Source organism: Meleagris gallopavo, chromosome 1, assembly GCF_905368555.1.
Source record: "Meleagris gallopavo chromosome 1, MGAL_WU_HG_1.1, whole genome shotgun sequence".
Classification (NCBI taxonomy): Eukaryota; Metazoa; Chordata; class Aves; order Galliformes; family Phasianidae; genus Meleagris; species Meleagris gallopavo.
In genome coordinates, this window is record NC_139404.1 from 47,096,957 (window position 1) to 47,110,769 (window position 13,813).

Consider the following 13,813-nt stretch of genomic DNA (forward strand, 5'->3'; position numbering starts at 1 on the left):
AAGCGCAGGAGAGGCGGCGTCCAGGGCAAGTCTCCCTAATGTAAGATGGTGGCCGGGCTGGCAGCGGAGCGCCCCGAGCTCGGAGATTCCCCGTCTCTCGCCTAAAGGTCGTCGGAGCAGCCGCCCGAGCGCCCGGCCGGCCCGCCGCTACAGGTCCCGCCCCGGGAGCGCCGCTGCGGTTTCTTCCCCGCGTTTCTTCTCGCCTCCTCTCGCCTTCCCTCCCCACCCTTCTCCTCCTCCTCCCCTCTCCTCCTTCCCCGCACGCTCACCCACCTCCCGCCCCCGCCGGCCCGGCAGCCGCCGCCGCCGCCGGGCAGCGCCGCGCAGGGAGAGCCGCGCACACGCTCCGCGGGCCGGGCAGGGACGAGGAAGGCGGGTGAGTGCGAGCCGAAGGCCGGGCCGGGGAAGGAAGGAGGGAGAGGCGAGGAGAAGGCGGGGGGGGGGGGGAGAGCCGAGCCGCTCTGCCTACCAGAGCGCCGAGGCTTCGCCGGGACGGCGCAGGCCTCAGCCCACCCCCCCCCGGGCCGGCCCTGGCGGCGAGGGGACGCGCCGGGCCGGTGCGGCGCGCGGAAGGGCCCGGGCCGGGCGGGCAGGGCGCGGGGTGGCGCCTCCCGGGCCGGGGGCGCGGGGCAGGGGCCGGGTTGGGTGCTGCGACCGGAGCCGCCGGGCCTCCCTCGCCCCGCTGCCACCGGCCGTGCGGGGAGGCCGGGCGCGGGGATCGCAGCGTGATTCGCTTCGAGGCTGCGTGGAAATTTCCTCTCTCCTTTCCTTCCTGCTCTCTGGAGCTGTGGGCTCCATTTGTTCTTATGATTTGCACTTTTTTTCTTTTCCTTGAAAGAGGGGCAGACAGACGGTAAATGGCAGCATCTTGTTTTTTTGCGTTATTTTGTACCGTCCGTGTAACCTCTCGGGATCAGTCTGTTAGTAGAATAATCGGTATGTAACTTTCCGTCTCCAACTTGCAAAACACTGCGAACTCTTTCCATTTTGTGCCTCGGCAGAGGCAAATGACAGGGCTGTGTGCGGACTCTGCGTCGACTACCAGTGTCTGTCAGAGCTCTGCCTGCCAATCTGAGCGAGCTGCTGCCGGCTGTGTGTGTGCAGGAGCAGGGAGGGAGAATATGCTGGGTAATTACCTCAAAACACTTCTTTACTGTACCTGAAAGGGTGTAATTGGCCTTGGCTTAGATATGTGTGTCAGCATGGTAATACCAAGCGCGTAGTTTGCAGCAGAAAGTTCTCTTTGGATCGTATGTTAACGTAAGCAAAGTCCTCAGCAGGTTAAAATTGTGAATGCTCTTGGCCTGCAGATGTTAGCTCACTCCTGCTCGAAAGTTTCAGAAGTTACTGTTGGCCAAGTGTATGTTTACTGAGCCTGTACCAATTTCTGACTTGCTGGGTTTTAACTCTCCACCTTTCACTTTAGTTTTAAGATGTCTCCACTTGAGCATCCTTCTGTTTTGCCTTCGTATTCACATGAGGATGGACAGGAACAGAAGACAAACTCGTACAGACTGATGAATACACAGAGGAGTGGTAACGCTGCTGCCCTCCCTGTATTCCTGTTTGTTTCTTGGTAGCTTTTTTCCTTTTTTTGTTACATACAGACTTACAAAGAGCTGAGAACAAAATAGCTGTTTAGTTTGAGTAGAGAAGTTGTTTTTACATGGCCTTCAAATACTCTCATGTGTGTCTCATTTCTTAGCATCCCTCTAACGTATCTGAACCCTAGGCTATGCTCTGGTTCACTGAGTTGCACCTTAAGCCTCTGGGGCTCTGTGATAGTTCCTAGCTCATGAGCAAGATGAACACATGTAAGTGTTTAGAAATGCTTGGCAGTTGAACTTGGCTGAATTGCAACCAAAGTTCATTCTAGGGGAAAGGATTGTTTTGGAAAGAGGGAATACAATGATAAAATGATCTGTGCTGTGGACTTGCTGTTTCCTCAGGTGCCTCTCTTTACTTTTTTTATGATGATTCTTGGATGATCCTAACAGCTGCTCTCTTTCCAGAGGAAAGGTGGTGTGTGCCTTTCAAGAATAACACTCAGTTAACGCTTTAGTACCTCTTCTTCAGAAAGTTTAGGAACTACTAGAGAGTGCCCTCTGAAAGAAGGACTTGGGGAGACAATATGCACAAGTATGTGACTTTTTTCTGTTCTTTTTTTTCCTTCATGACTGCTGTTCAGGAAAGTTAGGGTAGTCTGTATGTAAGTGAAACATTTTGAGATTACTCTGACCAAGATCTTAAGTACAGGCCTTGAAGGCTTAACTTTAGCAGCTCTCTCAAAATTTTGCCTATTTGAAATAAATGAGATTATTTCAGATAACAGTTACCTGTGCTTATGGAACATCTTCATGGTGGCTGGTTTAGGTCTTGGCCTAAGGCCTCTTAGGTCTTGGATGACTACTTTCATTGGCCAGGTAAGGTGAGGCTGAATGCTAGTCCTTACCACAATGGAAGGAAATCAGTTGCTCAGCAAGATCACTAGCATCAAGGGTTGCTGCACTTTCACATGGAGAATGGTGTCTCAGGTTGTACAGACCACAGTTTGTTCCACTTGCATTTGTGAATTATTCTTCCTGTGACAACTCTGAACAAAGATTGCCTAGCTTGCATTTCTTTTTGATGATTCTACTGAGTGTTTCAGTCCTTTAGGATTTTGGTGCTTTCTTTGCTTATTAGCATGTATCTTTGGCCTGTTTCATCATATGGGAACAGTGTGAGGAATCAAGACTTGGTGAATAACTAGACATCTCTTTGGGCCTCCTAATTCTTGGAGAATAGTCCAGGAATTGGCACCTTTCAAGACATGGTTTAACATTTGTTAACATGTTAGTGGTTGTAAGCACTTAGCAGATTTGGAAGCTGAAGCTGGGCAGGCATTGGGGTGCTGCTCAGGTCTTCTGGTGCTGCCTGTAAGCAAATTGGGAGGGCAGTGTAAGTATCTAGCAGGCAATATTGAGTATAAGCTCTGTGAGTGAAAGCATGTATATGTTCTTGTGTTGAGCTGTTTGGATCTGTTAGGTGCATCTTTTCATCAAACTGGGTTTTATTTCATATTACAAACTTTGATTGTATGTTTTGTCAGGCAACATTTTTCTTGATGAAGATTTCCTTTAAACTCACACTTGTTGTTGCAGTATTGTATTAAACAGTCTCTCTAATTTAGCATACGTTAAGATTTCTGGTTCTGGCTAGCTGTTATTAGACTGTTTACTTCAGCTTAAAGAAAGGAATCAGTGTTTAAAATAGTGATTTCTCCATAGCACTTACATCAAGTAATTAGGCTTGGTGGCCTTTTTTGTGCAGGTAGGATACTGTTTCTTTTTCTTCCCCCTGGTTGTTCTGGGGGTCATGACAAGTCTACAGTATTTTTTGTAGGTCTTTCATTTCAGTGGGACTTCAGGAAGTGTGTTCCTGAACACGTACGTACAAAGTAGTTTATGTACATGTTATCTTATGGTGTTACAGCATGTGCTTGCATCCAGAAATACTCTAAAAGTACAGGCTAGAAAATGACACTCCACATCCCTTTTCTGTGAATCTTAATAGCTCTCTACTGTATTCTGGAGCAGGATACGATAGAATTAATTTCATTAGAATGAATTGATCATTTGAGTGTTTTTACTTGCTCTTTTGCTGGTTTTTAAACTGGGGGAAGAGGTTGAGGTCAATATAATGGGTTCTGTATGTTTCTTGTGAGTGAGTTTAAAGGTGGATACAAAGGCCAAGCAGGCAAATTACCGAATTTGGTGGAAGCAGAGTTTAGATCTGGGCTGAGGCTTGTTTCCAGAGCAGCACTATGTGCTTCTACCAACATCTGTTTTCTTATAAGGGAAGATGTCAAAACTTCAGTTGTCTATGAGTGACTTTCTCCTATAATCTCAGCATCATTTCTTCAGTCTTGTTGCTCTCAAGAATACAAGACAGCTAATGTGAAGTGAAATTCACATAAATTGAATGTAATATCTAATGTAAAGTAACAGCAATATTAAAATTTTGGTTGTGAGATGAGGAGTTCTCTGGCGTAGCACAGATCACTGGGCTGTGTCCTTCAGGTTTTGTTACTTGTCATGGCAGTCCATTATTGCAGGAAGGTAATGTTGCTATATCTTGTATCTGAGGGCAAGTACAAGTTAGCAGCACTAGGAATTTAATTTCTTTCAATTCTCAACATTGGATTTCTGCTAATGAATTCTGAACAGAATCACAGGAACTTTGTAGGAGTGACAAGAGTAAGTGAGAAAGTACTATGGCTTTCAGGCAGTGCTTCATTCCTGCTACTACTTCAACCCACTTTCTTAGGCCTCTGTGGTAAACTGCAACCTAATTTTCTGGTTCTGGCCACTGAGTTCTAATCTCTTCCTCTCTGAATAGAAGGGGCTTTCCCGATTTCCCAGTATGGATGTTCTTTAACAGTTTCTGTCATGTGAAATTTGTTACAGAAAAGTGGCAACTAAAAGGGCAGGTATCTTGTAGTAGGACAGAAAACAAGGCATACCAAGACTTGCCCAACTTCTCACTTTTCCACAGCACTAAGCTGGCAGTAATTTGTTTTAAGAACAGTGAATTCAACAGATGAGACTTGTAAGAAACACATGTTGGGCTTATGTTAAGCTTTCTGTCATGACTGTAGATTTAATGTGAAACTTGTTTGAATGATATATATTAGTTTTAATGTGCAGGGCCTAAGACTGATAAAACTGTGAAGTGCTGTATCTGCCACTGAAGTAATTTTATTACTTCAAATCACGTTACAGTAATTTACCCTTTTAAAATACATATGTTTAACAGTTTCATGCAGGAATGGAAGGGAATAATTCAATGATATAAATTACCTGCTTTGGCATTGCTGATCTGGGGGAGTTTCAGTGATAAAAGTTTTGATGCAAGTAATGTGCCAGATAGGTAAGCATGGTGACTCGTTCAGAGTTCCTGGTTTGTGATCCATCTTAGAAATTAACAACAACAACAACAACAAAAAAAGGAGGAGGTGGGAGTGAAGTACATGTTGATAGTCACTAGATATGTAGATAGTCACACACTATGAGAAAGTGTTCAACTGTTTTTCTTCCGTCTATGTTCTCTACAAATGTAATGAATGAAGGCAGGTATAGGTGGCTACAGAAATATCCATCTGTTCAAGATCTAAAGCTTCACAATGATCTGTAGAAGTTTGGGCTGTTGGATGATTCAAAAATAGAAATTACCTCCTCTGTTGAACAGCTGCTGCTTTGTTACATATGACTTTATACTCTTATTTTCTTTTAATGAAATCTAGAATTTGTCTTCAGTTTCTTATTCATTTAAAAAAAGAGAAGTAGTCCTTTGAGAGCTCCTAACCTAGCATCAAAAGAAAGGCCAAAGCTTGCTAGGTCAAAATCAGTTTTTATAGGTCATCTCGCCTTATAGTTAATGAGTGCATTTCCCCCATCATATAAAACGTAGGGGCCCCTAAACTGCTGGAATTAGTTAAAAGCACTAGTCCAAATGAAAGAGGGACCCAGGAACATTAATCCAATTTGTCTTGTGACTTAATCTTGCTGCCATTTACCGTACAACTGCTGCTCCTCTGAAACAGCCCACTTTGTATATGCTTCTGCCATTTGTTTAGCAAGTTCAGTCCACCTTCCTAAGACAGTAGGTTTTCCTTCTACATAACTTAATCTTTAGTTAAGGGTCAAGGAAGTTGTAACTGAGGAACCATGTTTGAAAAGTTGTAGCTGCTTCTTGTCTCTTAAAGCTTCTTCGCTAATACTTTCTTTTGGTGAAATGTATACTTAACATATTAATGTTGTGGTTTCAGTTATTGGTGAACTGGTTCTAGAGCGCTAGGTGGTAAGCCTGAAAATAGAGGATGATAATCACTAGTGGCTTTCTTTAACATAACTGTTAGGGTATGTTGGAAATAAGAAAGAACAGCTGGGAAATTTAAGAGAATGCCAGCTAAAAAATCATCAAGGCTGTCTTCTGCACATAGATAGTCATCTTCTGGCTTGTTTACAGTTTCTTTTGTCTCAAATAGTAGTTACAGCTGTAAGCATGCTTTGAGGTAGGTCCATTCTCTTGTTCACACCAGTGTAGTGGCTTCCTGCTCTAATTGAGCCCTCTTGAAGCCATTAATTTCTTCTTGCTTATGGTCTCATTTTGATTAAACCTTCTAGGCTTGTGATTCCCTGGGGGTGGGGCAGTGGCATACCTTGTACAAGAACTACTGCTCTGGTTACTACTATATAAATACATAGCACAGTGAAACTTGGTAAGAACCAGCTGTGTTGTGTGACCATATGACTCCTTGACAGTGTTAAGAAAACACCTTACCTCAGTTGGAAACTGCTTTGAAATGATTCTGTAGACACCAGCTAACTGCTCTCAAGTTCACTGGCCAAAAAGGAAGCAGCCATCTTCATAAGGAGGCTCACAGTGGCACTGCTTTTATTTTTTTGACTTAGTTATACAAAGTATAATCAAAGTGAAGAACAGGAAAACAGGCATTTAGAATCTTTATTCTGTCCCCACTAATTATCTATTTAGATTTTATGCACACGTGCTCACACATCTCATCCTAGTGTGTAGAGGTGAGACAGAATTTTTCACATAAATGTAATTTGGTAGGAAGAGGTGAGAGGCAGATTCCCTTTTACAGTACTGTCATCAGCCATGCTTAAAAAATGAGTTGCTTATTATTGGTTGAGAGGAACAACCAGCTGCTTTTTCTGTTGTAGTGAGAATGTGCTTCTGCAAGTTTGAAGACTACTTCCATAGAGTTGCAGTGCAGCATCTTCTGTTAGTACTGTGTTATCCTGTGATTGATGATGGACTCAGGAGCTGCACTATTAGATAGAAATACAAGAAAGGAGAAGGATTCAGTGCTGACGTATGTTTTACTAAATAGAAAGCCAGATATTAGAGAGCATCCTCGAAGTCAGAGCTGACAGCAGTGTAAATGTTGGTGAGGCCTCCTTAATGTTGTATTCCTCTTGTATATTTTTTCCTTTTCTTTAAAAATAAAAAAATAAAAGCATGGCTATTAGGTTTCTCGTAAGGCAGTTCTTTGAATCTTGTGTGTATTCTAGTTAGTTTACGTCTCACATGGGCTTAAGCTTCTGAAGGTACTGCATTCAACTGCTTTTGCTCAGAAAGAATTCAGAGCTGTCTGATAGCCTGGGAGGAAGCAAATAAAACCTGTGAAGTAAAGCCACAGCACTTAAAGAATATGCTGGGCAAGTGCATTTGCAGTGCACTTAAGCTTCTATGCTTTTTATAACGTATTTATCATAGTCTGGCAGATCTTTTTTTTTTTTTTGTAGATTGAGTTCAGTGTTTTGTACGTATGTAATGACTTCTTAAATTCACCTATCTGAATGAAAGCAGTTACACATAAATTAGAAGGAATTTATCTAAAAAACAGTACTCTACACCTCACTGAAGTTTGTGGAAATTGGTTCTCTGCTTTTGAGTGTTTCTGTTTATATATATTTTTCACTCTGCCCAGCCTTTTCCAGAAAATGATCTGGAGAATGATATCCCTAGGATACTTCTTAATGTTCTCCCCCCCCTTTTTTTTTTTTTTTAAGACAATTGTTTTGTGGGTGACTGTCTCTAGAATTTGTTTACTACAGCATAAAGGCTGTCTTCAAGCAATTACGTACTCTCCCCCATTGAGTTAAAGATGCTTCCCTGAATGCAGATCCTGATATTCCTCAACATTGTTGTTTAGTAACAGATATGTATTTCTCTGAACAGCAGAAGATTGTAGCTCATGTACCAGACATGAGGGAGGCAGGATTTATGATCTTGAGAGTACTACACAAAATTATCATCTCTCTGGATTTATAGCAGTTGTTTGGAGTGAGAGTGATAGGAAGATTCTTCCATCCTCTGAAATTTACCCTGCTTCTAGGTTGAATATATGAAGTTTGGTTTGCTTTCTGAAATAATTCTTAAAAAAAAGTGTATAGTAAAGCTGCAACTGTAATCAGTTTTAGACTTGACTGCTTGCAAGTGTGTATGCCTTCTAATTGTTAACTTGTGGATTCTTGAAGCTTGCTAGTATTTATCATATTGGAAATGCAACTTTCTCTTGGAGACATTGATGCAATGTTCTTACCTGGAGTCTTTAAGCTCCTGTCTCTAGTTTGAATAAAAAAATCAAATTATTCCAAGTCATACCAAATTTCTGCTCAAAGGAATTGAATTTAGTTCCTTGTAGTAACTTACCCAGATTGTCGTCTTATTGTAGTTACAGCCTTTATCTTAGTTTGTATACTGTCTTAGAATTTCTTATCATTCACTTTTACCAGAGAGATAACTGATAATTTCTGAGACTTGTTGTCTCAAATGCCTTGGCATGTAGATCTGAGCTCTGCTCTGCATTGGTTTTGTTGCAGTGACAATCTTGTTAGGCAAAGAAATGCTGGATTAAGTGTAGTATTTCACTTTCTAAAAGGTATTTTTTATAGAAAACTATAGAAAACGTATGCTAAATTAGTAGAAAAGCTAGGAACTGAATGGCTACTTCTGAAGTAGATTTTATTCTGGATTACTAGTTGTTCTCCTTTTTGCCTCAGCAGCGTCTTCAGAAGATGTGAGGTTCTGAACTACAACCCAGTCAAAAGTGAACAGGGAGGATAAACTTTTTAGGGGGCAGTTGTTATGTTTAAGCTCCTGATATGCTTGCAGTTTTATATGATATGTCTTCTTTATTCTTCTCCCTACGAAGTAAAACTTAAAACATTCTCTTAAAACAATGATAGTTCCAAAATGTGCTTGAGTGTGGCTATGACATGGTAGACATTTATGCTCTTCACTGTTGTGTGAGTTGTGACAGTGAATCTTTTGAAGCAGCATCCTACTGTTGTCTGTCCCAGAAGTGACCTAAGCACAGTATTCTTATTTTCCATGGTTAAACGAACTGAGTCAATGTTTTTATTCAGCCAGTAGAACAAATGTGTCACTGGTTTTATTTGATAATGCATTTTAGCTAGTTGTGCCTGTGTTATACCCAACTAATTCCTCTAAGTTGCTAAGAGGTAGTTCAGTGTATGGAATTATATCTACTGAAGAATTTTAGATTTTGGAGAAGACCTTTGACGCTTTCACCATAAGACAAGAAGAAATAAGTGGAAGTTAGACCTTTGGTTTATTTCAGTAGTATCACAAATCTGGACACAGTGCTGTATTTGCAATCAACTTTACTTTCCAGATGTTCTTACACAATGAAAAAAGATGAATTGTTTCAGTTATGCATTTTATTGTTACTTTGCTGTTTCTAGCCATAGGGCTAATGCTTCAGTTACTTGTGCACTCTTGAGAAGTTCTAAATGCAGGTGCCTAAGTGTAGATATTGTGTCCATTTAAAGCAAAAATGGACTTGTGTATGTTAAACTTCTGCTGTAACTTAATAGCTCCACTGTAACATGTGGATTTACACACTAAGTTTGTGTGACAACAATCTTTATTCTTTATTAGAAGATTCTTTAGTATAACTTTTTGCACCTGATATTGCAAACACAGGCTTTGTTCTGTGATTTAGTAGCATTTTTAAATGTCATTACAGTCAATAGATAAATTCCATTCTGTGAAGTTAGATACTACTAAAACGTTTGAAGGAATCAAGGCGTTAATTTTTAGTGTTTTGTTTTCTGCCTTAAGTGCTTATAAATTCAAGTTCTAATGCACTGCTGTGTTGCCTGAGGTTTAAAGTGAAAGTATAGGCAAGTTATTCATCTAAAATCACTGTATTTCCAAGCTGTTAAGTGTTCCTTTGCCCCTGGTTAACAAACTGACTTGGCTACTCTATGGTAAGAGGTAAGCATTGTCACTTTTGCAGAAATCAAGTTTGCTTTCTTTTGGTCTCACGTGACTCTAAAGATAACAAGTGAGTCAATGCCTGAAGCAGTGGCTGTGCTGTTTCTCGGGTTTTGGAATGAGGTTGAAGGGACTAACCAATTATTTCTTCTGCTGTATGATTCTTGGAAGCTCAGGGATGCTGAATGGTTTTTAAGCAGTTGCAAGATATTCTTTGTATGAATTGAGGGTAAAAAAAAAAAAAACCTCCTTGGATTAGGAGTACAGACCTTGCTCTGATATAGAATCACAGAATCATTTGAGCTGGGACCTTTAAAGCCCATGTGGTCCAACTCTCTTGCAACAAACGGAGACACCTACAGTTAGATCAGAGTGCTAGGAGCCCCTCCAGCCTGACCTTGGGTGTCTCCTGGGGTGAAACATCCACAACTTCTTCAGGCAGTGTGTGCTGGTGCTTTACTACCTTCACTGTTTGTTTGTTTGTTTTTTAAATTTCCTTACACTCAACCTAAATCTCCCACTTTTAGTTTGAAACCATTTCCTCTTGTCCTGTCATAACAGACCCTGCTAAAGAATCTGTCTCTTTCTTTCTTAGAGCTCTCTGTTAGATACTGAAAGGCTGCTCTTGGATCTTTCCATAGCCTTCAGCATATGTCTGCTCTCCTTCAGCTAGGAATGAATGAAAGGAAGGGAGGCTTCTCTGAGAAGTGTAGAGAAGATTTCCTGTTACTTTTGTTTTAGTTTTAATTTATTTTTTAATGATACATTGCTGTTTAGCTTTAGCTCCATCATCATTCTTCCGAGGAAAAAAAGATGGAAGACATCTTGGTTAGGGAATTTCCCAGTTGCTAACTATTTCTTACTTTACTTGCTTCACCCAAGATTGTCTGTGTACAAATAGCTAATGCTGTCCCAAACTATCTTACCATTAGCCTGTTCAGTTACTTTGGTGGACTGAATGGAAGGTTTGGGAAATTGGTATAAACTTTTATTTATAATTGCCACTAGGGCACTGTGACTTCCCAGAATACTAAGTGCTTGTGGCTCTTCTGTTATTTCACTTTGTTTGTCACCTTTATGGTTTAGATATCAGCCCTAGTAATGTATTCTTATTCTCTCCTTGAAAGAAAATAAAATTCCTCAAAGTATATAGTAGAGGTTTTTCTTAGTTTCAGTGGATCTTATTTACTTCCTCTGGTATATCCAAGTATGCATATGTACTGACCGTAGAAATCATACACTACCCAGTAGAGCTGTTGTGCAGTTGTGGGTCCTGCTGTTGTCTTTGGGGAAGTGCAGAGATGGAGAGCAATACTGACTCTGATTCAAACCTTGTATTGTAATGCGTGGCTTGCGCTTGTCATGGGCATCTAGTAGAACTACTTTGCTGAAATTCTATCAACTTGTTTAACATCAGTATATATCAGTAACAGTAAGCTGTTACTCTTATCAATGCATTACATTTACAGAAGATGAGGGTGACAGGCTGGAGCAGGTTCAGCACAAAGCAGTCAAAGTGATCCAACCACTTTAATGTCCTTTACACCAGGTGAGAAGAGATGAAGGGAGGTCTTCAGCCTGGAGAATGGACTTCAATAAGGGGAGAACTAATAGTGACCACTGATAACTATGGACAGGCTGCTGAGAATACTGAGCCAAGGCTTTTCACAGTATGTGGAGGACAGGGTGGGCAATAGACAGCAGGATTGAGTAAAATAACTGGATTTAAAAATTCAGTAATTGAGTGCTTGAATTCTCAGAAATGAAGAAACTGTTGCATACACTGTCCATGGTACTGCAGGTGCAGCCTGTGCCCCTCTGCAGCTTCAGTAAGCCTGAGAATGCAGCAGTAGCAGTGGTGGTGGGACTGAGGATGGATAATTGTGTGTGTATTGTTTTCTCTTCTTTGTTTTTTTTTCTCCTGTAAGCTTTTCTTTTCAATTACCCTTTGAGGTTATATTTCTATTTGAAGTCTCAGGAGTAGTAACAGCCCTGTTTGTGGCTAAATGCTGGTTTTTGTAGTTGTCTCACTGTGTAAAGCACGAGAAAGTGAGCACATTTCTCGTTTTTTGGTTAAAAAGTGCAATTGTATTGCAGGTAATCCAAAATAACTTCCACTTGTATCTGCAGATATGCTATAATTTGTCTTACAGCAGAATTTGAAGTCTCAATTTTCTGCTTAAACCAAGATCTTAAGTACCTTGCTGGTGATCAGCAGAGTTATGAATCAACAAATAAAATATAAAATTAACTGTTGAACACTGCTGTGGTGGTTCATAGCTTCTCTAGTGTACCCTGGGAGCATGCAAGCAAGAAAGGAAATCTAGTCCTAGCACCCAAAACGTAATTCTCTTGTTCCCTGTTCTCTGCTTATAGATGTTATCGTTTATAATAGTTCTTCTTCATGCTTGGGAATTTTCTTTGTGTAATTAGGAATGTTCTTAAACTATCCCTTTGTTATGATGAAATTGCTGTTAGATGGAAGCATACGGATACAAGTAGTGAATTATGGAAAAAAAAAATTACTTGCTCTAAAAAAAAAACCTGAAAAGAATTCTCATTTTTCTAATTGTTGCATACTATGGTTTGTGGTAGCTTAGTGGCACTTGCAAATGAAAGCTGATTATGGATTAGGGAACGAATACAGATATTTGTAAAATATTCAAAACCCTTAAAGAAAGCTATGAAGAAATACAGTGTTTGAGAACTTTTTGCATGTTCAGTAATATTCTAAAATTCTTTGTCCATCAAGCAAGTTTGGCAAGAATAACTTAAGGTACACTAATATGATTATTTAATTATGGCCTGGAGGAATGAAGACGTAGTTTATTCTTCAAGTTGACATTGGTTTGTGACTTTTCAAAACAAATGGTAACTTAGTGTGGTAAGGGCAAACTGGGGTACTGTGTGTACTGGATATCTGGACTGCAGCTGACAGATATGATAAGTAGTTTACATATCATGGTCACAACTAACCCTGAACTAGATCTGGGCACCAGCTAAAAGGTCAGAGTTCTTAAACTTTCAGTGACTACTGGAGTATTGAAGTTCTGCAAACCATGTAATTTTAGCTTTCTTCTGTAAGGAAAAACAGAGTAAATGAAGGACAGGATCTTCTTCTAAATATATAAATTCTTTCTTGGAAGCATTGAACATAACAGTACATTTTCTGTTGCAAGTTGTTGCCATTTGCCTCCTGTATAACTTATCGGTGAATTACATATATATTGACTATTGGAAATATTGAAAATAAATTTTAATAGTGTTTTAGTGTTTCTCCATCTAAAAATGCAAATGTAATGCTTAGCTCAAATGTTATTTTTGAAGAATATATGTGGCGTAAGTAGTTTCCCTTACACAAGTGGTTTTGTAACATAGTCCTTTTACAGTTAGTTAATATAAGAGAATGGTTCTGAAAAACAAAGTGACCCATAAAGGTTGGAAAAAAGTTGAGAAGCAGACTTTGTTATCAGTGTATCTTATGGTGAGAAATGAACTTCTAAGTTTTTTTTTTTAAGCTTATCAGTTGATGTATTTTTTTAGGGCAAAATGCATTATGAGAACTAATTCTAGCAATGAATGCCTTCAGCTGAATCTATAATGTTTGACATCATTTACTTATGTAATGGATTTTGCCATTTATACGTTAAATTAGTGTTGAACTCTAGGCAAGACTAAGTGCAAGGTTTGTAGACGTGTCTGAGTGGGAAGCAGGTACGGTTGGGATGTTCAGCAGCTGTAATGCTGCATGTTATAGGTACAATGTGATAGTTCTGTAATAGGTACTTGAAAGATCTTTGATCTCCTTTTAAATTGCTACAGGATGTTTAATTTACTGTACAGATGTAGTATGAAGGAGGCTCTGTCCCCCCCTTGTCTGAAAAGACTTAGTTTTTAAGGGTAACTTGCGATGCATTCTCTTGCAAGAGCAACATAAAAATCTCTTCTTGCTCCTTCCCATATTGGTGTAACTGTTGGCTTCCTCTATAAAACCATAGTT

The 13,813-nt window shown here is 40.2% G+C and overlaps 1 protein-coding gene across 6 annotated transcripts in view; it reads left to right on the top strand.

Moving 5' to 3' along the window:
- The first annotated feature begins 10 nt into the window (after window positions 1-10).
- CNOT4 (CCR4-NOT transcription complex subunit 4) overlaps window positions 11-13,813 on the top strand; it is a 65,334-nt gene continuing 51,531 nt past the window's right edge. For 2 of the 6 annotated variants that reach the window (XM_085223980.1, XM_085223972.1), the window contains exon 1: window positions 17-376. The gene's annotated coding sequence lies outside the window, so the exon portion shown is untranslated. Of the gene's footprint in view, window positions 377-13,813 lie in introns of all 6 variants that reach the window. The other 4 variants (XM_085223995.1, XM_085223986.1, XM_085223966.1 and 1 more) reach the window with 3 other exon arrangements.